Source organism: Mauremys mutica, chromosome 2 (assembly GCF_020497125.1).
Source record: "Mauremys mutica isolate MM-2020 ecotype Southern chromosome 2, ASM2049712v1, whole genome shotgun sequence".
NCBI lineage: Eukaryota > Metazoa > Chordata > Testudines > Geoemydidae > Mauremys > Mauremys mutica.
Window position 1 is genome coordinate 255762369 of NC_059073.1, and position 13506 is coordinate 255775874.

The 13506-nt window shown below is 43.5% G+C and overlaps 1 protein-coding gene across 4 annotated transcripts in view; it reads right to left on the reverse strand.

Moving 5' to 3' along the window:
* Nucleotides 1-12254: 12254 nt before the first annotated feature.
* The window catches only part of ST8SIA6 (ST8 alpha-N-acetyl-neuraminide alpha-2,8-sialyltransferase 6), a 55055-nt gene continuing 53803 nt past the window's right edge, over nt 12255-13506 (reverse strand). For all 4 annotated transcript variants that reach the window (XM_045002933.1, XM_045002932.1, XM_045002935.1 and 1 more), the window contains 2 exons: nt 13142-13187; nt 12255-12479 (listed from right to left, as the gene is read on the reverse strand). The gene's annotated coding sequence lies outside the window, so the exon portion shown is untranslated. The remainder of the gene's footprint in view (nt 12480-13141; nt 13188-13506) is intronic.

Consider the following 13506-nt stretch of genomic DNA (forward strand, 5'->3'; position numbering starts at 1 on the left):
CACACCTCACAAGACCGGACATAAATAGAAACATCCTTGCCCATTCCCTCCCAGTGGAATGACCTCCCCAAACAGTCTTTGGTCCTGTTCACCCCAGCATGGCTACTAGGATAATTGTAGGCTAAGCTCAAGAGCTTTACCTGGTACTTAGTTGGAACTACCAACTGTCTCTGAGGATGCCAGTCTTCCTGGTGCCCACCAGAATGAGTTTCCTTGTATAAAAGTCCTCTTTCTACAACAAACCGGGATCGATTAGAAGAGCTGAGAGGTGGTGGGTTGCTCCGTGCCACCATCCAAGCTCCCTGGAGGCTTTCATCTGCTTCCTGTTTGGCCTCAAACTGTTCCCTTGATGCTGGAGACATCAGTTCCTCCCTGGACTGTGGACCTGGGCTTGGTCCCTCTGGAAGCAATGCAGGTAATGGGGCTGTTTCCATTGACTGTGAACCGCTCTCCGCTGGTGCACTATGTGGTATTTCAGGCTCTGGCTGAGCCTCTTGTGTAGGGTTATAGAATCATAGAATCTCAGGGTTGGAAGGGACCTCAGGAGGTCATCTAGTCCAACCCCCTGCTCAAAGCAGGACCAAACCCAACTAAATCATCCCAGCCAGGGCTTTGTCAAGCCTGACCTTAAAAACCTCTAAGGAAGGAGATTCCACTATCTCCCTAGGTAACCCATTCCAGTTCTTCACCACCCTACTAGTGAAAAAGTTTTTCCTAATATCCAACCTAAACCTCCCCCTCTGCAACTTGAGACCATTACTCCTTGTTCTGTCATCTTCTACCACTGAGAACAGTCTAGATCCATCCTCTTTGGAACCCCGTTTCAGGTAGTTGAAAGCAGCTATCAAATCCCCCCTCATTCTTCTCTTCTGCAGACTAAACAACCCAGTTCCCTCAGCCTCTCCTCATAAGTCATGTGCTCCAGCCCCCTAATCATTTTTGTTGCCCTCCGCTGGACTCTCTCCAATTTATCCACATCCTTCTTGTAGTGTGGGGCCCAAAACTGGACACAGTACTCCAAATGAGGCCTCACCAGTGCTGAGTAGAGGGGAATGATCACATCCCTTGATCTGCTGGAAATGCCAGTACTTATACAACCCAAAATGCCATTAGCCTTCTTGGCAACAAGGGCACAATGTTGACTCATATTCAGCTTTTTGTCCACCGTAACCCCTAGGTCCTTTTCTGCAGAACTGCTGCCCAGCCATTCGGTCCCTAGTCTGTAGCAGTGCATGGGATTCTTCCGTCCAAAGTGCAGGACTCTGCACTTGTCCTTGTTGAACCTCATCATATTTCTTTTGGCCCAATCCTCTAATTTGTCTAGGTCTCTCTGTATCCTATCCCTACCCTCCAGTGTATCAACCACTCCTCCCAGTTTAGTGTCATCTGCAAACTTGCTAAGGGTACAGTCCACACCATCCTCCAGATCGTTAATGAAGATATTGAATAAAACCGGCCCCAGCACCGACCCTTGGGGCACTCCACTTGATACCGGCTGCCAACTAGATATGGAACCATTGATCACTACCCGTTGAGCCCGACCATCTAGCCAGTTTTCTATCCACCTTACCGTCCATTCATCCAGCCCATACTTCTTTAACTTGCTGGCAAGAATACTGTGGGAGACTGTATCAAAAGCTTTGCTAAAGTCCAGAAATAGTACATCCACTGCTTTCCCCTCATCCACAGAGCCGGTTATCTCGTCATAGAAGGCAATTAGGTTAGTCAGGCATGACTTGCCCTTGGTGAATCCATGCTGACTGTTCCTGATCACTTTCCCCTCCTTTAAGTGGTTCAGGATTGATTCCTTGAGGACCTGTTCCATGATTTTTCCAGGGACTGAGGTGAGACTGACTGGCCTGTAGTTCCCTGGATCTTCCTTCTTCCCTTTTTTAAAGATGGGCACTACATTAGCTTTTTTTCAGTCATCCGGGACCTCCCCCGATCGCCATGATTTTTCAAAGATAATGGCCAATGGCTCTGCAATCTCATCGGCCAACTCCTTTAGCACCCTCAGATACAGCGCATCCGGCCCTATGGACTTGTGCTCGTCCAGCTTTCCTAAATAGCCCCGAACTACTTCTTTCTCCACAGAGAGCTGGTCACCTCCTCCCCATACCGTGCTGCAGAGTGCAGCTGTCTGGGAGCTGACCTTGTCTGTGAAGACAGAGGCAAAAAAAGCATTGAGTACACTAGCTTTCTCCACATCCTCTGTCACTAGGTTCCCTCCCTCATTCAGCAAGGGGCCCACACTTTCCTTGACTTTCTTCCTGTTGCTAACATACCTGAAGAAACCCATCTTGTTACTCCTAACATCTCCGGCTAGCTGCAACTCCAAGTGCAGGCTCAGTGGTGCCCTCCGGTGTTGAAGTTGTAGATGGGTTTGCAAGCGCTGGACTCAGTGCTGGCAATGGTTCTGGTGCTGGTTGCTTTTCCAGTTCCGGTTCTGGGACTGGATCCACTTTGGCTGTTGCAGTCGTTGGCAGGGGATCCGGTTCCACCACCTCTGTCTGGGTCTGTGGTAACACAGTCGGGGCCCTGGTGGAAGGCTCAGGAACAGAGATAGGTGTGAAAACTTGCTTAGCCTGGCTGCGGGTGACCATTCCCACCCTCTTGGCTAGCTTCACATGGTTGGCCAAATCTTCCCCCAGCAGCATGGGAATGGGATAATCATCATAGACTACAAAAGTCGACATTCCTGACCAGCCCTTGTACTGGACAGGCAACTCAGCTTTAGGCAAGTTTAAAGATTTTGACATGAAGGGTTGAATCATCACTCGGGCCTCTAGGTTGACGAATTTGGGTTCCACTAAGGATTGGTGGATAGCTGACACCTGTGCTTCAGTGTCCCTCCATGCTGGAACCTTCTTCCCACCCACACTCACAGTTTCCCTTCGATCTGAGGGTACCTGGGAGGCATCTGGGCCTGAGGGCCTTGGGTGTGACTCCGGTGTAATGAACTGCAGTCTGTTGGGGTTCTTGGGGCAGTTGGCCTTCACATGCCCCAGCTTGTTACATTTAAAACATCGACCAGCTGACTGGTCACTGGGGCGAGGTGGGTTGCCGGAGACGGGTGTGGTGGGACGATAAGGTGTCTGGGGTTTTTCTTGGGATGTAGGTGGGGCCTTGGGTTGCCCCCGGTGATAGGGTTTTGTTTCGGGTTGCCCTTTCTGATATTCGCTCCAACTGGTACAAGTTTTTTTTCTTTTCTGCCACCTCCACCCATTTGGTTCCAATCTCCCCCGCCTCGATTACAGTTTTGGGCTTCCCATCTAGGATGTACCTTTCTATTTCCTCAGGAACACCCTCTAAGAACTGCTCCATTTGCATTAGGAAGGGCAACTCTTCTGGAGATTTAACACTTGCTCCTGATATCCAGGCATCCCAATTTCTCACAATGTGGTAGCCATGTCGGGCAAATGACACGTCTGGTTTCCACCTTAGGGCTCTGGACCGCTGACAGGCATACTCGGGTGTTAGCCCCATTCTGATTCTGGCCTTGTTTTAAAAAAGTTCATAACTGTTCTTGCGTTCCTTAGGCATTTCAGCCGCCACCTCTGCTAAGGGTCCACTGAGCTGCGGCCTCAGCTCTATCATGTACTGGTCTGTAGAGATGCCTAGTACCCAGGGCAGGCCCTTTCGAAATTTTCTAAGAAGGCCTCGGTATCATCGCCTGCCTTGTAGGTGGGGAACTTTCTGGTATGGGAAGTGGTACCTGGAGGAGGATTTCCAGGGTTGCTTGGTATATTCTGCTTAGCCCTTGCCATCTTTATCTCCAGTGCATGCTTCCTCTCTTTTTCCCTCTCCTCCATTTCTTTTTCTTTTGCCTCCATAGCTCCCCTGTGGGCAGCCTCTTTGGCTTTCTCTTCTCTTTCAGCAGCTTCTTTCTCAAGTTGTTTTAATTCGATCAGTCTCTTATGTTCCTTTTCTTTCTCTTGTGCTTCCAGTCTGGCTAAATCCAGTTTTTTCTGGACATCACTGGCTGTCATCCTAGCTTCTGTGTTTAACCTAGCTATACCTGAGAGTTAGAAAGAAAGAAAAAAAACAACCCAGCTGGTGAATTCCTTTGCTACTGTAACTTGACCCCTCTGCCTTCAGGCAGAGAAAAAAAAACTCTAACAAGAAAATTTTGTCCTTTTAAAATCCTGCTGTGCTTTTGGTTCAAAAATGATCCCACCACTCTGCCACCATGTCAGGGTTCCTTCCCCTCTCTGAACTCTAGGGTACAGATGTGGGGACCTGCATGAAAGTTCCCTAAGCTTATTTCTAGCAGCTTAGGTTAAAGCTGGTATGCTGCCACCACCAAGTGATTTAACAAGAAACAGGGAAAGGACCACTTGGAGTTCCTCTTCCCCCCAAATATCCTCCCAAGCCTTTACACCCCGTTTCCTGGGGAGGCTTGAGAATAATATCCTAACCAATTGGTTACAAAGTGATCAAAGACCCAAACCCCTCGGTCTTTGGACAATGGAAAAATCAGTCAGGTTCTTAAAAGAAGGATTTTATTAAAAAGAAAATGTAAAAATCATCTCTGTAAAATCAGGATGGAAAATAACTTTACAGGGTAATCAGATTCAAAGAGCACAGAGGAACTCCCTCTAGCCTTAGTTTCAAAGTTACAACAAAACAGGGATAAACCCTCTAGCAAAGGTAACATTCACAAGTTGAGAAAACAAAGATAAACTAACACACCTTGCCTGGCTGTTACTTACAAGTTTGAAATATGAGAGACTTGTTCAGAAAGATTTGGAGAACATGGACTGATGTCTGGTCCCTCTTAGTCCCAAGAGCGAACACCACAAAAACAAAGAGCACAAACAAAAGCCTTCCCCCCCACACCCCAAGATTTGAAAGTATCTTGTTCCCTTATTGGTCCTTTGGGTCAGGTGTCAGCCAGGTTACCTGAGCTTCTTAGCCCTTTACAGGTAAAAGGATTTTGGTGCCTCTGGCCAGGAGGGATTTTCTAGTATTGTATACAGGAGGGTTGTTACCCTTCCCTTTATAGTTATGACAGATGTGGACACAGCAATGAAATGAGGACAGGCACATGGATGGATTTAAGTTGCATGCCACAAGTTTTTTAAACTTTAGCACAAGGGAGGGGCACTACCCACCCATCACCTGTACTCCCCTATACCAGGCATTTAATTGGTTCCAGTGCAGGCATTACAGGGCTCCTTACCATATAACCTGTCACTCGGAGTAGGCTTTCCTACAGGGCTGGCTTTAGGAACTGCAGGGCCCAATTTGAATACCCAGTGGCGGTCTGGGTCTTCGGTGGCACTTCGGCGACGGGGGGTCCTTCACTCACTCTGGACCCCCCGCCGAAGTCCCGGGTATGTAAAAAAAATTTTTTTTAAAGTGCCTAAGGCGCAGGGCCCTCTTAGGCATGGGTGCGGGGCCTGATTCCAGGGAATCAGGGGAATCAGCCTAAAGCTGGCCCTGCTCTCCTAAGCCTTGCCACCCCTCGGTCCCCAGGACTCAGCTTGCTCTGAGTCCTAGCACCCTTCCCACGGCAAGGGTGCAGAAAGGTAGGGACCTCAGCCCATGAAGGCCACAAGGTGTCACCCTATCCCATGATCCCCTGGCTCATCACCAAATCCCTGTTTTTTTTAACCTCTGGGAACTGTACATTTTATCCCACTGGAAACTGTCTGCAAGTTAGGTGAATTAACAACTCCCTTCAAGTACCTCAGTCAGATCCAACATACCTTCTTACTTAACCCCCTGTGGCTTGACAGTGCTGTGAGGAAGATGAAAATCTCCCTTGTCTGCTGCCAATTGGCCCATGGGAGAAAAAATTCCTTCCCGACACCCAAATGGGTGATGGGCTAGACCCACAGCATCTGTCAAGCCAGGTTCCCATTCCTAATTCGGGGTGGCTAGGATGGGGCTGCTGGAATAGAGTCAAAAGATGCCCCACATGGCCCATGTTTCAGAATAAACCCTGGGAGCTGGGAAATGCTGGCCAATCAACACCCCTGTATCCCAGCTGGCTAATGGGTACCAGAGACACCCAAGATGGGGAGGAGTTACCTAGTGTGTCTCAGTGAGCAGCTGCCTCCCTCGCTGCTGGGACTCCCCACTTTCACTGCTGGAACCATCAAATTCCCCTACATGTCAAAGCACATGGGTGGCATTTTTTGTCTCGGAAAGGAGATCAGCATCTAAACTAAACTGACTAATACCCTAGAATTTCTGTATGTTTGGAGTCAGACAAATGACACAGTTTTTGCTTGTTTGTTGCATAAAGATGTATTGAAATACCTGGAAAAGAAAGAGGAAAATATAATAATAAAAAGTTATTCCATTTTAACCCCTTATCTCATATGCACCCAACACCCAGTATTTCCTCTTACTTTGCTAGATAAATGACAAATGAATCAGTTTAGTGTCCCTGATAGGACAGTGGTGCACATTCCGTCCTGAGTTGCTGAGAGTGTACTGGGAATACTCGCACAAGCATCTGCCCCAAGTGGAATTTGAACTGTAAATCCGTAGAACTTTCAGGGCAGTATCATGTTTCTGTCACATGGTTTAACAATTTCAGTCCCATTTACAGGCTCCAGACTGAACATTTTAATTTTGGCAAAATTCTACCATCCAGTATCCAGGTGGCTCAGTCTAGTGCTTTGTGTGCTACTCCATTCCATACAGGTTCTTAAAACATGCTCATTGCCATAGTATCTGAGATAATGTGAGACCTTAATGTTAATGAAGAAAAAATATGCTTTCCAGTCACAGACTAAACAAAATAGCAGTGTGCTGGTTTCTATAGTTAAGGCTAATTTCACACAAAGAAGGGACGCCAACTTTTCTTCTTTTTTAAACAGGAGCTTAGGTTCTGAGGGAATCACAAACTTTGTGGGAAACTTGTTGACATATCTACCCTTACTTCTCTCTGAGGAGACCACAGAGACCTACTGCCCTTAGCACCTAGATTAACAATCCATCAGGTTTCATTACCAATAAGGGTGTGTTTTCAAAAACAGGTTTTAGTTACCAAGCAGGATTATATTTGAAAATATGCCATAAGGTGACAGCAGCTGAGAAACTGGCATTTGCATATCTAAATATTTGGCAATGATTTGACTTCAGCATAGCAAAATAGCATACCCCATCGTGCTCTTATATTTCAAAATTAGTGTATGATATCTCAAGTCAAACGGCATCTCATCAGATAAACACTTCAGCTAGCTTAAGTGCTCTAAAGCACTCTAAAGCATTTTCTTTTTGATGCAGAAATGCATATCTGATTAGCAACGCCACATATAATTGGGACCTATTAGTCTCTTTATTTCTCATGTATTCATCTTCAGTTGTTTGCATAACAAAGAAAAGAAATGGGTTGTTTTTAAACATTGTCAGAAACTGACAAAAATGTATCCTTTCATTCCTAATTCTCTGGTCTGATTCAAATATGTTTTGGCAACTGCAATTCAGTCCCTAACGGGCTCTAGAGCAGTGGTTATCAAACTTTTTTTTTTCCATGCACCACTTGAAAATTGCTAAGGGTCTCAGTGGACCACTTAATGATCTTTCCAAATGTTGTTTATACCATTAGCTAACTATTGTAAAGCACTTTGGATAAAAGCACTATATAAAAAATTAATTTTTTTTGTTTTACAAATAAAAGCGCACAACTCATATTTTAATATCAGTAGTCTTACCTTTCTAATGTGATGGATGTGCCCTCTCCCCCCCTCTGTGGCAGCCCCCGAGCTGGGGCTGGGAAGGAGGGGAGTCTCTCCCTCTCCCCCTCCGTGGCAGCCCCCGAGCTGAGGCTGGGAAGGAGGGGAGTCTCCCCCTCTCCCCCCCAATGTGGTAGCCCCCGAGCTGGGGCGGGGAAGGAGGGGAGTATCTCCCTCTCTCCTCCGATGCAGTAGCCCCTGAGCTGGGGCAGAGGGGGGGAGGTATCTCCACCACCACAGCAGCCACGTTGCTGAGACTGGGAAGGAAGGCCATCTTTCCCTGGCAGCTGCAGCCCTGGAGCTGGGGAAAGTCACCTCTTTCTCTGGCCGCTGCAGCCCTGCATGCTGCAAAAGCCCCCCATCCCCATTTCTCACCCCACTGCCCCCTCCCACCTACCCCCTATTCCACCCAAGGCCACCACCTCACCTTACATGTGTGTCTTTTCTTCTCCAGGGTTGTCATAAACAGATAGTTAAGGGTTAAGGCCTCTTTTACCTGTAAAGGGTTAAGAAGTTCATCTAGCCTAGCTGACACCTGACCAGAGGAACCAATGGGGGGACAGGATGTTTCCAAAGGAAGGAGGGAAGTTCCCTTTGTCTTGGTCAGTTTCGGCCAGAGTGGAAAAGATCAAGGAACCAGCCTCTTATCAGAGTAGTGAGTATTAGAAACGAATAAATAGGTTTATGTTTATTTTCTTTTGTGACTTTGTCTTTGTGCAGTTAGAGGAATAATCAAATTGGGGATTCTTTTGTGTACTAAGTTTTGCCCAGGGGAACATCCTCTGTGTTTTAAATCTGCTGTCTGTGAGAGTAGCTGGTATGCTAATCTCTCCCAGAGGTTTTTTTCTTTTACTTTTCTTTTCTTTAATTAAAAGTTTTTTTTTTGTTTTTTTTTTTTTTAAAAGAACCTGATTGATCTTCCTTGTTTTTAGATCCAAGGAGATTGGATCTGGACTCACCAGGGATTGGGGGGCGGGGGAAGAAGGGGGGAAAATGAGTAATTCTTCCTTGTTTTAAGATCCAAGGGGTTTGGATAGGTGTTCACCTGGGAATTGGTGGAGGAGTCTCTCAAAGCTATCCAGGGAGGGAAAGGTTTTTTGGGGGGGAAGATAGAGTTTCCCAAATGACTCAAATATTTGGGTGGTGGCAGCATACTGATCTAAGCTGGTAATTAAGCTTAGGGTTTCTCATGCAGGTCCCCACATCTGTACCCTAAAGTTCAGAGTGGGGGTGGAACCTATGACAAGGGTCTAGGGACCTAATTAGTGGAGCCACACCTGCATGGTTTCATTAACTAGCTGGATGGCCCTTCATTGTCTTGTGTGCGGCCGCTGAGGCACGCACCTTAACAGGAACTATCCATGGACCACCTGAATGGAGCTCTGTCCGTGGACTACAGTTTGAGAACCTCTGCTCTAGAGGATAAAAACTCACACCACAAACATGTACATATTTGACCTGATTTGATAAAACAGTCAGATTCTATTTGGAGAATCTCACAAATATGTAGCATAGAAGGTAACTCACCTGCTGTTCTTAGACTGAAAGGCAAATCCATCGAGGAGTTTCAGAGTGGTAGCCATGTTAGTCTGTATCAGCAAAAAGAATGAGGAGTACTTGTGGCATCTTAGAGACTAACAAATTTATTTGAGCATAAGCTTTCGTGGGCTAAACTTTCCCTCTGAAATTCATCCACTTGAGGGTTGTTTTCTTGTATGTGTCAACTTAGAACTATTGTGTCCTAGATTTCTATATGATCAAAAATGACTTTAATAAAGAATCCATACTATTGTCTATGGTACTCACTAAATACCTTCAAACCAGATGTTTGTCACATTTTCATTTAATTGCTGTTTTAAAAATGTGTTTAACTTTTCATTTTTTGAAAAAAGAAAAGCAGCAATGATTTATTTAAAAAAAAAAAGTTTTCTTTTAACCAATCCACTAAAAATAAAAAAAGGCATTTCCAAGTGATTCAAAACAATGAAGCGAAGAAACAAAGGGTATCCCCACAAAGGAATGGAAAACATTTGCTTGTGGTCTGCAATTGCTGGTAATTATGGAACAGAATATATATATATATATATATAGACGAATTACAGTCCAATTTCCCCCCCCCCCAATCTATATCTCTATTTGAGAACCTCTGTAAATATACAGTTCAAATATACTGCACCATCTAACTTCTTGTTGAAAGGTGTATTTTTAATAGTATGTCTTAAGTATAAAAAAGAAGCACATAGATATGTCTAATAAGTCTTTATTTCCAAACAGAAATTGCAAAAATATTCCATTACAGAACAATATGGAAACGGTGCAGTGTCTTAAGAATGCATCACAACAGTGAAACCAATGTTTGTTTTGACATAAAATCATCAGGCACTTAAAAACATAAAACAAAGTATAAATTAAAATCAACTGATTGATGTCTCAACAATACAACTTCACCTCAATTTCCTGTTATAAAAGCAAGTGGTGATGCACACGTACAGTAGAGGGGCATTGCATGCCTCCGCCTAAATGCTGCAGAGACATTTGTACATTATACTGTAACACCCTAATGTGAGAGAACAGACAATAGCAAGTTTATATCTTAAAGCATAAAAATGTGCAGTGATAAATCTTTAAGAGACCTTTTTGGAAATAACATTAGCAGAGCCTACGCTATCAGCGTCATTTTTTTCTGGTGAAATGCACAGTCATAACAGCTCAAAGAATGTGTAATAACTACTGTGATAGTCACATATAAAAAGAAACAAAATAAAAGTGAACCCAAAAACAATACACATTTTGGAGACACTGAAACCTCAAGCCAGGGACACAAGTTTTAAACCTGTCTGAGACCATAGTTATGTGTTATGATGGATGGCATGATCTTGAAAATGAAAATCTATGTTTACTTATAACCTTATAAACCATCATGTAGTTTAGAATCTCCCCATTTACCACTCTCCATTAATTTGAGTCTATGCATCACATCGACTAAAACAAAAGTAGAGATGGTCTGTAAAGAAGCTTAATTCTTAAATCTGCTTCAACCAGTATCTCAATTTGCAGCCATGATTTTGCACCTGTCAGCTTTGCAATTGTCTACAGGCACAATTAATCTCACCAAGATATTTAACTAACTGATATGTACAATCAGGTAGCTGGACTTCAAAGAGAGAGAGATTCTGGAACTGGATCTACCCATAAACACCCCTGCACCTGTGTCGATCATTTTGGATTCCACACTGTGTGAATTCAGGAGAGGGTCTGCAGGGGTGCACTCAGGTGATCCAGTTGCAGATCAGGATGTTAGGTGACATTATTTGAACCCACAAGCTGCCCTTGCACGACGGCAGGCTAGGTTTTAAAATCTGTCCCTTAGTATGTCTGTATGTAAGAGTTTTATACTGGGTCATTCTGTAGTCAACTAGGGGAGTCACAAGAAAGGCAAGTGTGTGTGTGTGGAGGGGAGACCCAAAGTTTTTTCCAATGGAATAACTCAGAAATAAAAAAGGCAAATGGAAGAAAGATTCTCTCACTTCTGAAACCACCCGGATAATGAAGTCTTCTTGTGTAACATGGGTCTTTACTTGGTCAGACATTTCTAGAGGAAGTAAATCTAGGAAGCAATTGTTCAAAATTACAGGTGAAGAGTTACTTGTTAATGGAGAATTCAATGTGATAGTCTCAAAATTCTGCCATTCGGATGCATCACGCCTCTTCCCCCCCCCTATTTTTGGAAATATTTTGTAACTTCTGTCTCATTCTAATAGAATTTAATGAATAATAATTTTATTTTATTAGGTATTTTGATGTAATTAATATTAAGAATATAAACATAAGGGCCAAATATGAAGCAGATATAAAAATGCACATATAAAACATGTAAATGACAAATATATTAAATATACTTCAATTTCACAGGAGTGTAGGAATATTTCTATAACAGATAAAATTTCAAGAAAAAACAGAGTATATTTTTTATATTCACTTTGTTTAAACAATCTTTTTCCCCCCCCCAATACTTTGCTCACAGCTAAGCTCAATGATTGGAATATTTAATGTTTAATCTAATGTAGAGTGAATTAGTGTTCTATGGTCAAAGATGATGTTTAGTAAACATATCTGAGATTGAGCGCAGTATGTACAAAGGATAAGAAAGAAATTATATATTTGATTTGACCATTCAATAGACTCTCCAAGAGATCCTGGAGATTCTGCTGGTAGCAGAAGCGGGTTATTAGAATTTTGTCCTATTCTATATTAAAATCTGTGAATAATAATGTGCAAAGGAACATCACTTCCTGTAAATCAAAAGCACAGGAACAAAGGTTCTGTTCAACTCCTGCTACGTTAGGGTTCTTTCCAGAAGGGCCAACTTTGCCTCTGCTCTGGCCCCTATATGTGTCTCCACTGGTGTTTAGGGACCATACAGGAACCACAAGGGGCCAGGGGAGAACTTCATCACAAGACTAGTATGGGGCTGTCCATTCACAACCCTACCCCCACTACAATCCCTGGCATAGGGCATGCAGCTTGGGGCAGGACACTGGAAGAGCTCTGCTGTTGAGATCTCCTAACTCCTTGGTAGGTTTTATGTCTTGATGTCAGTGAGCTGCAGGAAGAAACAAAGGGTGACTGAGGTTTTTGCAGTTGGTTTCTTTGGCTGACAGCTCCATTTCGTATACGGGCAGAGATGTACAACTGTGGTGGAGGAGAAATGCCCATAATGGTGTGCACTACCAGGGTTCTGGGAGGCGCAGCATAGAATCTAGCTCATTGTCCTTAGCAGGAGTTGAACTGAACCGAAAAGAGAATACAATTAATTAAACCGTGGTTTTAAAAATATCATAGGCCTCTGATCCTGCAAAAGCCTACACACATGCAAACAAGTAGTCCTATTACATCCAAGAGGTTACTCACAGTGCATAAAATTAAACACATGGGTAAGGGCTTATCTACTCGGGGAAACTGACTGGTGGTATAACACCCTAGTGCGGGCACTCTATTCCACAATCAAAATGACTTTTTTCTGCAATAACTACTCCACTTAGTGGAGGAATTTGCAGGATCAAGGTCTTCAGTAGAAAAAGTCCATTGCCAAATCTAACACATCATACCATGGAGCTAATAAATACACACTTACGTCCACCTTGTATGAAAAGAACAAAAGTGTCAAAACATTTTTAAATTATAATAATTTAACAAGCAAAACATTACAAATGTCACATAGTGGCACCATCTTGAGATTGTGCTTTGTTAAATTTAACCAAGAGTCATGAGTTCCAAAGATTTTCCAGATAAATTTTGTTTGAATAAACCATTTTGATTACAAGAAGTTAAAAAAATGTAGCAATCACTATGTCAAAATTCATTCACTTTTCTCCTTAAGTGTAAAATATTTCCAAATTATAATAGTGCAGTTTAATGCTCACAAAACAACATCATATCAAATCCATTACCAAACTTCTGAGATATACACAAATGTTCTCCTTTGGAATCACCACCCTGGAATTAAAACAAAACAACAATATGTGTTACTGTTTCCTATACTTAAGTAAATTGTATATTAGATTCAAAATAAGCCAATTTTTACAATTCTTATAACTTAAACCTGTTTTGCCTCACACATCTGTATTCAGCCTTATGTTAGAATAGAGCAGGAGTAGGCAACCTATGGCACGCGTGCCGAAGGCGGCACACGAGCTGATTTTCAGTGGCACTCACACTGCCCAGGTCCTGGCCACCGGTCTGGAGGCTCTGCGTTTTAATTTAATTTTAAATGAAGCTTCTTAGACATTTTAAAAACCTTATTTACTTTACATAC